General features: G+C 39.7%; 1 long non-coding RNA gene across 1 annotated transcript; it reads left to right on the top strand.

Annotated features, from left to right (window-relative positions):
* The first annotated feature begins 2,910 nt into the window (after nt 1-2,910).
* On the top strand, nt 2,911-3,366 carry LOC128638033 (uncharacterized). The gene is made up of 2 exons (XR_008399032.1): nt 2,911-3,178; nt 3,259-3,366. It is a non-coding gene; the product is annotated as an uncharacterized LOC128638033 (long non-coding RNA).
* Nucleotides 3,367-12,234: the final 8,868 nt, after the last annotated feature.

Raw genomic sequence — 12,234 nt, forward strand, 5'->3', positions numbered from 1 at the left:
TCCTGGAACCAGAGAAAATAACAAATAGACTAGAAGTATTTCTGAAATCCTTAGTAGTATTTCAAAGCTCTCACCACATCCAAAGAATGTAGAGATCTCTCACTAGGATTCTTAGGATTAGGACACAAGGAAGGAACAACAATTTCCCTACTAATATTGTTAGAATTCACAACCTTAGGCAAGAATTTAAATTAAATCTGTAAAACCGCTTTATCTTGATGGAATATCAGATAAGGAGATTCACAAGAGAGCCGACAACTCAGAAACTCTTCTAGCAGAAGATAGCCAAAAGAAATAACACTTTCCAAGAAAGTAGTTTAATATCGAAAGAATGCATAAGCTCAAAAAGAGGAGAAATAGACTTAATAACAGGTTTGATATGAACCAAAGTCTCAACAAAATAATGAATATCAGGAAGTTTAGCAATCTTTCTATGAAATAAGATAGAAAGAGCAGAGATTTGTCCCTTCAAAGTATTTACAAACCCTTATCCAAACCATCCTAAAGAAATTGTAAAATTTGAGGAATTCTAAAAGGATGCCAAGAAAAATTATGAGAGGAGCACCATGAAATATAGGTTTTCCAAACCCAATAATAAATCTTCCTCGAAACAGACTTACAAGCCTGTAACATAGTATCAATCACTGAGTAAGAGAAACCTCTATGACTAAGAACTAACCATTCAATTTCCATAACTGGAAATTTAGAGATTTGAGATCCTGATGGAAAAAAGACCATTGAGACAGAAGGTCTAGCCTTAAAGGAAGTGGCCAAGGCTGACAACTGGACATCCGGACAAGATCCGCATACCAGAACCTGTGAGGCCATGCAGGTGTTATCAGAAACACTTGAGATTGTTCCATTATGATTTTGGAAATCCCCCTTGGACAAAAAACTAGAGGTGTAAAAATGTAAGCAGGTTGGTAAAACCAAGGAACTGCTAAAGCATCCACTATCTCCGCCTGAGCATCTTTGGATCTGGAAAGATATATGGGAAGATTCTTGTTCAAACGAGAGGCCATCAGATCTATTCCTGGAAGACCCCACATCTGTACAATATGATGAAACACATCTGGATGGAGAGACCACTCCCCCGGATGCAAAGTCTGATGACTGAGATAATCCGCTTCCCAATTGTCTACACCTGGAATATGAATCTCAGAAATTAGACAAGAGTTGGACTCCGAAATACTTCTTTCATTGCTAAAGAGCTGTGAGTCCCTCCCTGATGATTGACATATGCCACTGTTGTGATATTGTCTGTCTGAAAACAAATGAAAAGTTCTCTCTTTAATAGAGGCCAAACCTGAAGTGCTCTGAAGATAGCACGGAGCTCTAAAATATTGATTGGTAACCTCGCCTCTTGAGGTTTTCAAACCCCTTGTGCTGTCAGAGACCCCCTGTCAGGTTGTCATCCTCTCTATGTATACAACATAACAAACTTGTCTCACTTTAGGACCCAGCAGCTTACTCTCAACAGCTTTATAAGGCTCACCTGCCTTATTCTCATTGCTTAGTATTGGAGACAGATAGTATCCTTACAGCCATCCTCTACCTGAAGAGCTATTTTACAAGCTCCCTCTTGATCCAGCTTATTTTGTGAACGCTGTTCACAAAGCACCTACTGCTTCATCCTCACAACCTCCACGCCTCACTCTGAGCTGCAGCATTCTCCTTCTTGCAACGGCCGCAACTTACACTTAAGTTTATACCGGTAAGAACATCTGCTACATGTATACATTTCTTGTGGAAAGTGTTAAGCTGCCATATATGAACTTATAAGCGCTTGGATAAAAATATATGCATATATTACAAGGACTGTTATCAGAATCTCTGCAAACAATCTCTCTAAATTTAAAATCCATTTTGTGCACACTACAAAAAGCACTCTTGGCGCTTCATTATAGTTAAGCTGACAGCTTGTAATATTTCTTAGATATAAAGGGCTGTTATAACTTCTCTATTTCAGACTGCAGTTTTCAGTAATACTGATATTTGGTTTTGTATTTCACATTTGAACTGTTTGCTAGTTTTCCTGCCACACCTATTCAGTGTATCAATATACACATGGGGTGGCTATAGGAACTACTAACAAACGCCTTCAATATATTATATCCTGCTGTATGGTTTTATGGACTCAACTATGCTGCCAGATTTCTCTATGCTGCATCCATTAACCACTTCAGCAACATACACAAATTTATCTAGCTAAATCCCAGCAGTTGTGGTTCACTTGTCTAACATGGCCCAAACATTCTAAATTCTTTTAGAGATATTAAGGTTGAGCCTGACAGAATACTAAGCCAATTACAACATGGACCCAGCTGGGATCAACGCCCATATGCAGACATTAAACCAAAGGGTTGATATACTAACAGAAGGTTTAAATACACTCAAGGCTGAGAATGATACATTAAAAGCATATATTAGGGATGTTGTTGATAAAAGACTTCCCATAATAGAGCCTCAGGTCAGTCCCCCTGAGAAATTTCATGGTGATAGGTCTCTCTATAGAGATTTTAAAAATGCCTGGTTACTAATGTTTTCTCTCAGACCCCACACTTACCCTAACGATAGAGCTAGGGTTCTCACGGTTATATCTTACCTAAGGGGAGAGCCCCGCACGTGGGCTAATGCCTATTTTGAGAGCAATGATGATATATTGAATTCCTTAGAATTTTTTTTTACTGCGATGGGTCAACTCTATGAGGACCCATACAAACAAATCACTGCAGAAAATGCTATGAGAAATCTTACACAAAAGAAAAGAGTAGTTCAAGACTACATTACTGACTTTAAAAAATGCGCAAAAGATACTTTATGGAACGATATTTCATTGAGAAATCAATTCAGACTAGGTCTCTCTGATGGAATAAAAGATGAACTTCTAGATTAGAGTTACCACCTACACTTGAGGAATTAATGACCCTTACTATAACAATAGACAGACGTCTTAGGGAACGACAGCAGGAGAGGTCTTATCACGACACATACCCAAAGAAACAGACAACACCTCACATAGTCAAACCTACATCTGAACCTATGGACATAGGTATGATAAAAGGTCCTCTGTCGCCTGAGGAAAAGATCAGGAGAAGAAGAAACAACCTCTGTTTGTATTGTGCATCTGATAACCACACTGTCAAAGAATGCCCAACTCTCCAGAGGCAAAACAAGGGTAAGACTATTATGCAACCATTCTGCTGCAGTACTCTGATACAACCATCATCCTACCTAAATTTATCCCTTCTATTACAGTGGGACCATCACCGAGTCAACGCTTCCGCGATAATTGACTCAGGAGCAACAGCCTCATATATAGATAAACAATTCACACATGTAAATAAAATACCTTTGGTGCACAAACGGACTCCTGTTTCTTTGAGAGGCATTGATGGCAATCCCATCACTTCTGGCCCAGTAGAATTTCAAACAATTCCCCTACTAGTAGTGACCGCAGAACATCACAGGGAGTATATTACATTCGATGTTATCTCCTCGCCTATTTCACCCATAGTTTTAGGCATTAGTTGGCTCACTACACATAATCCTCACATTAACTGGGCTAATCAATCCCTTACGTTTAATTCCAGTTTCTGCTTGTCTACCTGTTTTCCAGTCACTGTTTTACAAACCACTGAAGACTTCCAGGATGTCAACATTCCTGAAGTTTACCAGGATTATGCCGATGTGTTTAGTAAAACAGATTCTGAAAACCTGCCTCCCCACAGGAAATATGATTGCCCGATTGAAATCATACCAGGCTCTGAAATTCCTTCCGGGCATATATTCCCTCTATCAGAGCCAGAGCTCAAACACTTGAAATCATACCTTGATGAAAATTTAAAAAAAGGATTTATACGTCCTTCCACATCTCCGGCCAGTGCCGGTATATTTTTCGTAAAAAATAAAGATGGGTCTCTTAGACCAATTGTCGATTACAGGCAGTTAAACAAAATAACAGTCAAAAACCGTTATCCCCTGCCCCTCATTCCAGAACTCATAGAAAGATTGGAGGGGGCTAAATTCTTCACAAAATTAGACTTAAGGGGTGCATACAATCTCATACGGATTAGGTCAGGCGATGAATGGTTGACCGCATTTAGGACCCGCTACGGCCTATTTGAGTATGTCGTTATGCCGTTTGGCCTTTGTAACGCCCCTGCAACCTTTCAGCACATGATCAATGACCTATTCAGAGATATCTTAGATGTCTATATAGTTATTTACTTGACATCTTAATATACTCTAAAACTTATCAAGAACATGTCCTCCACGTAAGACAAGTCCTCTCTAGGCTAAGAGGTAACCATCTATATGCAAAAGCTGAAAAATGTTTGTTTAACTCACAGTCTATATCATTTTTGGGTTATGAAATAACTTCTTCTGGTATTCGTATGGAAAACAAAAAGATAGAAGCTATTCTAAACTGGCCTATTCCCAAAACTAAACGCCAGGTACAATGCTTCATGGGTTTCGCGAACTTCTACCGCAAGTTCATAAAAAACTTTTCAAAACTCGCAATACCTTTAACAGCCCTAACAAGAGCGAATACACCTTTTAAATGGACCCAGGAAGCTCAAACTGCTTTTGACTTCTTCAAACAAAGATTTACTACAGCACCTATTCTGCGTTTCCCAAATATGAAACTTCAGTTCATACTGGAGGTTGACGCCTCCAACCTCGCCATTGGGGCCATCTTGTCACAGAGAGAAGATTTAACAAAACCTCTGCATCCTGTAGCTTTTTATTCCCGTACTTTAAATACAGCTGAACAAAACTATGCAATTGGTGACAAGGAACTTCTTGCAATAAAACTTTCATTAGAACATTGGCGTCACTTGTTGGAAGGGGTCACCATTCCTACATTAATTTACACAAACCACAGGAATTTGCAATACCTGAAAAGTACTCGTACCTTGTCAGCTAGACAAGTCAGATGGAATCTTTTCTTCTCTCGCTTCAACTTTCTTATCACTTACCGACCTTCTGGAAAAAACCAGAAAGCTGATGCTCTTTCCAGAATTGCATCTGAGACTTCAGTATCCACAACGGAACAATCTATTATCCCAAAGGATAAATTCCTTCTATTTACTTTTGAATCTTTACCGACAGTCCTGAAAGAACAAAACAAAGATCACAATAAACCATTACATATGATACAACTCCATCCAGATGGTTGTTATTACCAGGGTTCAAAACTATACATTCCGCCATCACTCAGACCCTCGCTACTTCGCTCTGTCCATGAATCATCTCTAGCGGGTCATCCTGGGGTTACCAAAACCCATGAGTTAGTCACAAGACACTACTGGTGGCCTCATTTGTATAAAGATATCAAAGAACACGTTCTTTCTTGTCCTGTCTGCACTATCTCTAAAAGAGATAAACATCCACCTTATGGCTTGCTCATGCCTTTACCGACCCCTACAAGACCATGGTCTGAAATCGCATTGGATTTCATCGTCGATTTACCTGTGTCATCCAGAAACACTACTATCCTCGTCGTAGTGGATTTATTTACCAAAATGTGCCATTTTATACCCTTTACCAAACTACCAACTGCAATGGAGACCATACATTTATTGCTTAATCATGTATTCAAGCATCATGGTCTTCCCACTACCATTCTCAGTGACCGTGGTACACAATTTTCCAGCAGATTATGGCAAGAATTTTGCAAAACATTCTCTTTACAAAGAAAACTCACTACAGCCTACCATCCTCAGGGAAACGGTCAAACCGAAAGGTGCAACCAGTGGTTGGAACAATTCCTCAGGTCCTTCTGTTCTTCCCAGCAACATCACTGGTCTGACTTTATATCCTATGCTGAATTCTGTTACAATAATACGCATCATTCTGCAATTAATCAAACACCCTTCTTTGCTAACTATGGATTTCATCCTCGGTTCCACCTACTGCCAACATCTGATACCTTATCGCCCAGTATTTCCCAATTATCTGAAGATATCTCTTCGAACTTCAAGAATATTGAATTAGCTATAGTTAAAGCCAAGGATCAGTACAAGAGGTATTATGATCGCCGAAGATTGCCTGCTCCTCACTACTCACCAGGTGATTTGGTCTGGCTTTCCACCAGGAATATGAAATTGAATACACCCTCGAAAAAACTCTCTCCTCTGTTTGTTGGTCCATACCCTGTTGAGAGAGTTATTAACCTCAATGCTGTTCATTTGACCTTACCGAATTCCCTTAAAATCCATCCGACATTTCATGTTTCCCTGCTGAAACCCTATAAGGAGCTCCGAGCCTCGACTACTGTAACTCCTCATCCTACTGTTGCTATAGACCCTAACCTAGAATATGAGGTTTCCTCTATCTTGGACTCTCGTCGAAGGAATGGTCGGTTGGAATATCTTATACACTGGAAAGGTTACTCTTCTGATGAAGACTCCTGGGAACCGGCCTCTAACATTTCTGCTCCTCGACTTGTATCCCGGTTTCACCAACGCAATCCGGATAACCCTCGACCCTGAGCACCGGGAGTTGCTCCTTGAGAGGGGGGTCCTGTCAGGTTGTCATCCTCTCTATGTATACAACATAACAAACTTGTCTCACTTTAGGACCCAGCAGCTTACTCTCAACAGCTTTATAAGGCTCACCTGCCTTATTCTCATTGCTTAGTATTGGAGACAGATAGTATCCTTACAGCCATCCTCTACCTGAAGAGCTATTTTACAAGCTCCCTCTTGATCCAGCTTATTTTGTGAACGCTGTTCACAAAGCACCTACTGCTTCATCCTCACAACCTCCACGCCTCACTCCGAGCTGCAGCATTCTCCTTCTTGCAACGGCCGCAACTTACACTTAAGTTTATACCGGTAAGAACATCTGCTACATGTATACATTTCTTGTGGAAAGTGTTAAGCTGCCATATATGAACTTATAAGCGCTTGGATAAAAATATATGCATATATTACAAGGACTGTTATCAGAATCTCTGCAAACAATCTCTCTAAATTTAAAATCCATTTTGTGCACACTACAAAAAGCACTCTTGGCGCTTCATTATAGTTAAGCTGACAGCTTGTAATATTTCTTAGATATAAAGGGCTGTTATAACTTCTCTATTTCAGACTGCAGTTTTCAGTAATACTGATATTTGGTTTTGTATTTCTTATTTGAACTGTTTGCTAGTTTTCCTGCCACACCTATTCAGTGTATCAATATACACATGTGGTGGCTATAGGAACTACTAACAAACGCCTTCAATATATTATATCCTGCTGTATGGTTTTATGGACTCAACTATGCTGCCAGATTTCTCTATGCTGCATCCATTAACCACTTCAGCAACATACACAAATTTATCTAGCTAAATCCCAGCAGTTGTGGTTCACTTGTCTAACATGGCCCAAACATTCTAAATTCTTTTAGAGATATTAAGGTTGAGCCTGACACCCCCAGACAGCTCCCTAACCTGTAAGACTTGCATCAGTTAAGATCACAGCCCAGGAAGGATGAACAAAAGAGGCTCCTTGAACAATACGGTGATGGTCCAACCACCAAGACAGAGAGCATTAAATGTTGGGATTTAAGTATATCAGTTGTGATATCCGAGTATAATCCCTGCACCATTGATTCAGCATGCAAAACTGCAGAGGTCTCATATGAAAACAAGCAAAGGGGATCGTGTCCGGTGCTGCAGTCATAAGACCTAAAACTTCCATTCTCATAGCCACTGAAGGTAACGCCTGAGACTGAAGGTTTAGACAAGCTAAAACCAATTTCATTCGCCTCTTGTCTGTTAAAGATAGAGTCATGGACACTGAATCTATCTGGAAGCCTAAAAAGGTGACCCTTGTTGGAGGAATGAAAAAACTATTTTGTAAATTGATCCTCCAACCATGCCTTTGAAGAAACCACACTAGTTGTTTTGTTTGAGATTCTGCTAAGTGAAAAGACCGAGCTAGTACCAAGATATCGTCCAAATAAGGAAACACCACAATACCCTGCTCTCTGATTACAGATAGAAGGGCACTGAGAACCTTTGAAAATATTCTTGGAGCTGTTGCTAGGCCAAATGGAAGAGCGACAAACTGGTAATGCTTGTCTAGAAAAGAGAATCTCAGAAACCAATAGTGGTCTGGATGAATTGGAAGCATCCTGTAAGTCTATTGTGGACATAAAATGTCCTTGCTGAACAAAAGGCAGAGTAGAACTTCTAGTCACCATCTGTAATATACCTTTAAGAAGAGCACCTCTCCTATAGATCTCACCCTATATAACCTTACTTCCTCTCTACCACATTGCTTGAATATTTTGTATCTACCTCAGATCAAGTTTGTGCTCTAGTCAGTTGATACCTCTCAAGCTCAGTAGTTTTTTATTCTACCTTGCTACAATGTGATACAAGTTTATTCCATTATAGTTCTGTGTTTCTATTACCAAGTTCCGGGATTTCCATTCCATCTCAGCTGCGTGCATTCTCCTGAGCCACTTACTGCAGCCTCGCTATCATCTCAACCTCCTTGCACGCTAACCTTGGGTAAACCTGCACATCGGATCTCCACTATAGCTCCTCTTACCTGCCTCCCTGCATTCACAGACTCCGGCTTACATTCACTTAACCTCCTGTCATCGGACATCGGATTTCTCTAATCTTCAGTTCTATTTACTGGAACTTTATCCAGCTACAAGGATACACATAACCGCAAGTACTGCTCCTTTACTGTGTTACAATATCTTGTTACGTGTCTTGTTCAAATCTGACCGTCATAATACTGGAAGGAGGTGTTATCCATACCGCAAGTATATTGCTAAGAAACTGTTATATCAATTCTGCAAACACTTCATTGTATACCTTGTTTAGTACAGACAGACATATATCTAACTGGTTTCCAATCTTATGCAAATAACCTCCTATACCTGTGTGCATATCGAAGTATTCAGATATCAACCTCATTCAACTTCCTTTATTCAAACTTAGACAAGGAAAGAGGTGCATTATGTGTGAATCAATCACCAACTAGGTATATGAACATCAAAAGGCACAGGGTACTCACATAGTGTAAAGGCACCCACTTGTGCCAATGGAGGCAGGCTGGTTTTTGCAGCAGACCAGCTAGCTGAACCAAAGCAGTATACTGGACCCAACAATGCGGTCACCTCCAGATGGATGGCTGGACTCCAGAGTTGTTTTTATTCTCCCAAGGATAGCGACCAACAAGGTACAAGGGGAGGCTAAACCATCAACCTCCCAAGGTAGCGTAGTAGAATAAGCACTCTGTTTTTTATTCAAACTTAGGAGTTGATTTCTTTTGCCTGAGATCGAATCAATCTGCTAAATATTGTGTATCCCAATTTAGTAAAATTATTCTCTCTTGGGTTTTTGATATATTTCAGCTACAAACAAATATTATTATAACCAAAAATAGATATATTTTCAACACAAACTATACATTGTGTCATATAGTATTTTGATCTTACATAATATTCAAGCCCCTAAAAAAAGATACAGATGGATCCTAATGAGATTAATGCACAGTTTGCTAACCTTAACCAAAAGATTGACTATTTAGCAAGAGTCCTTACTGAGGTGCAGGCAGAAAATACTGCTTTAAAAGGTTTAATTAAAGATATAAGGCTAGATTACGTGTTTTGTCAGTAAAGCTGTGCAGTGCTAATGAGCAGTTTATGCTCACCGCTCACCTACAGACAGCGCTGGTATTACGGGCTTTTACAAACCCGGCGTTAGCCGCAGAAAAGTGAGCGGAGAGCAAAATTTAGCTCCACATCTCACTGTAATACCAGCGCTGCTTATATTAGCGGTGAGCTGGTAAAACATGCTCGTGCATGATTTCCCCATAGGGATCAAAGGGGGAGAGCCGGCTGATAAAAAACCTGCAAAAAAGCAGCGTTCAGCTCCTAATGCAGTCCCATTGATTCCTATGGTGAAAGAACATTTATGTCTACACCTAACACCCTAACATGAACCCTGAGTCTAAACACCCCTAATCTTACACTTATTAACCCCTAATCTGCCACCCCGACATCGCCGACACCTGCATTATATTATTAACCCCTAATCTGCCGCTCCGGACACCGCCGCCACCTACATTATACTTATGAACCCCTAATCTGCTGCCCCCAACATCGCCGACACCTACATTATAGTTATTAACCCCTAATCTGCTGCCCCAATGTCGCCACAACCTACCTACAATTATTAACCTCTAATTTGCCACCCCCAACGTCGCCGCCACTATAATAAAGTTATTAACCCCTAAACCTAAGTCTAACCCTATCCCCTCCTAACTTAAATATTATTTAAATAAATCTAAATAAAATAATTACAATTAACTAAATTATTCCTATTTAAAACTAAATACTTACCTATAAAATAAACCCTAAGCTAGCTACAATATAACTAATAGTTACATTGTATCTATCTCAGGGTTTATTTTTATTTTACAGGCAACTTTATATTTATTTTAACTAGGTAGAATAATATTAACTATTTAATAGCTACCTAGTTAAAATAAAGACAAATTTACCTGTAAAATAAAAACCTAATCTAAGTTACAATTACACCTAACACCACACTATAATTAAATAAATTCCCTAAATTAACTACAATTAAACACAATTAAATACAATTATCTAAAGTATAAAAAAAACAAACACTACATTACAGAAAATAATAAAATAATTACAAGTTTTTTAAACTAATTACACCTAATGTAATCCCCCTAATAAAATAAAAAAGCCCCCCAAAATAATAAAAAGCCCTACCCTATACTAAATTACAAATAGCCCTTAAAAGGACCTTTTGCGGGGCATTGCCCCAAAGTAATTAGCTCTTTTACCTGTAAAAAAAAGTACAATACCCCCCCCCAACATTAAAACCCACCACCCACACACCCAACCCTACTCTAAAGCCCACCTAATCACCCCTTAATAAAACCTAACACTAACCCCTTGAAGATCACCCTACCTTGAGAAGTCTTCACCCAACCGGGCAGAAGTCCTCAACGAAGCCGGGCGAAGTGGTCCTCCAGACGGGCAGAAGTCTTCATCCAAGCCGGGAAGAAGAGGTCCTCCAGACGGGCAGAAGTCTTCATCCAGACGGCATCTTCTATCTTCATCCATCCGGCGGGTCCATCTTCAAGACAAACAACGCGGAGCATCCTCTTCATCTGACGACTCCCGACGATTGAAGGTTCCTTTAAGTGACGTCATCCAAGATGGCGTCCCTTCAATTCAGATTGGCTGATAGAATTCTATCAGCCAATCGGAATTAAGGTAGGAAAAATGCTATTGGCTGATGCAGTCAGCCAATAGGATTGAACTTCAATCCTATTGGCTGATCCAATCAGCCAATAGGATTGAGCTCGCATTCTATTGGCTGATAGATACAATGTAACTATTAGTTATATTGTAGCTAGCTTAGGGTTTATTTTATAGGTAAGTATTTAGTTTTAAATAGGAATAATTTAGTTAATTGTAGTAATTTTATTTAGAATTATTTAAATAATATTTAAGTTAGGGGGGTGTTAGGGTTAGACTTAGATTTAGGGGTTAATAACTTTAATATAGTGGCGGCGACATTGAGGTTGGCAGATTAGGGGTTAATAAATGTAGGGATGGCAGATTAGGGGTTAATAAAATGTAATTAGTGTTTGCGAGGCAGGAGTGTGGCAGTTTAGAGGTTAATATATTTATTATAGTGGCGGCGATGTCCGGTTCGGCAGATTAGGGGTTAAAAAATGTATTTAGGTGTTTGCGATGTGGGGGGCCTCGGTTTAGGGGTTAATAGGTATTTTATGGGTGTTAGTGTACTTTTTAGCACTTTAGTTAAGAGTTTTATACTATGGCGTTAGCCCATAAAACTCTTAACTACTGACTTTCAAATGTGGTACCAGGCTTGACAGGAGAGGGTCTACTGCTCACTTTTAGGAAGACTCATAATACCGCCGTTAGGCAAATCCCATTGAAAAAATAGGATACGCAATTGACGTAAGTGGATTTGCGGTATTTTCGAGTCTGGCCGAAAAAGTGAGCTGTACACCTGTACCTGCAAGGCTCGTAATACCAGTGGGCGTTAAAAAGCAGCGTTGGGACATGCCCAAGATTGACAAAATTTTGGGCTATGATGGAAAGATGGATGAACAAGACATGCTCTTCCCAGATCAAACTGGATGGGAGGGCCATAATACTTCTAGATATCCCAGGTAACCTAGGCACACAGAAACGACTTATATATAACATAGT

This window comes from Bombina bombina, chromosome 8 (assembly GCF_027579735.1).
Source record: "Bombina bombina isolate aBomBom1 chromosome 8, aBomBom1.pri, whole genome shotgun sequence".
NCBI lineage: Eukaryota > Metazoa > Chordata > Amphibia > Anura > Bombinatoridae > Bombina > Bombina bombina.